Source organism: Cynoglossus semilaevis, chromosome 6 (assembly GCF_000523025.1).
Source record: "Cynoglossus semilaevis isolate Cse_v1.0 chromosome 6, Cse_v1.0, whole genome shotgun sequence".
Lineage (NCBI taxonomy): Eukaryota > Metazoa > Chordata > Actinopteri > Pleuronectiformes > Cynoglossidae > Cynoglossus > Cynoglossus semilaevis.
Window position 1 is genome coordinate 1684984 of NC_024312.1, and position 784 is coordinate 1685767.

General features: G+C 40.3%; 1 protein-coding gene across 1 annotated transcript in view; it reads right to left on the reverse strand.

The window, feature by feature from the left end:
• LOC103379532 (D(4) dopamine receptor) overlaps positions 1-784 on the reverse strand; it is a 10184-nt gene that overhangs the window by 867 nt on the left and 8533 nt on the right. The window lies entirely within an intron of this gene.

A 784-nucleotide genomic window follows, 5' to 3' on the forward strand; every position in this document is an offset into this window, starting at 1 on the left:
TTTTTTTTTTGTACAGTGAAATAAACTACAACAAAAGCCTGTTGAGTACTTCTGTAAAAACTGTAGTACAACTGCAACTCCATATACTGCATTACTGACATTATTAAAACTGTAGTTTTTAGTAGTTCTTTGAATTTTTTTTTTTTTTTGCTTTGGTAAAACTTTTTGACTCCTTTGGTTTTTTACGGCAGCAGAACTCCAAGCTACCGTTATTTAGCTTAATTGCTAGCTGCTGCTAAGCTAACCTTGTCATCAGGACTTTGAATTCTAATAATAAATTAGAGAATTAAAAGTCTGTAATAAATATAATATAATTTTTTTTTATTTTTACAGTAAGCTCTGCTGATTGGTCCCGACCTTAAAGACTCTGAGACGTGAGAGAGAATCATGTCTGACGAAGACTCCCTCAGTAATTGGATTTCAGATTAGGACCTGAAGGATCAGCTGTGCTACAGGGAAGCACTTCTACGTATTAGGATCGACAGTGACGGCTATTCTTAGGTCAACCTTTTCTTAAGTGTGTCTGTTGGTGCTGGTGAGCTGACGGAGGAGGAGGAGGAGCAGGGGGAGGTGACAGTCATGTTCAAAAGTCCAAATGCTTCAGTTTCTCCACAGTTACACTTTCAAATGACTGTGAACACACACACACACACACACGTGTGAATCCATGCTGCAGCAGGTGTAAGGATGACAGTCAAAAGTTCAGCGGTGCGTCAAGTGAGTCGAACCACTGGAGTGTGAGATGGACAAATTTTTAGAGTGGGAGGGGGGGCAGGAGGGCGGG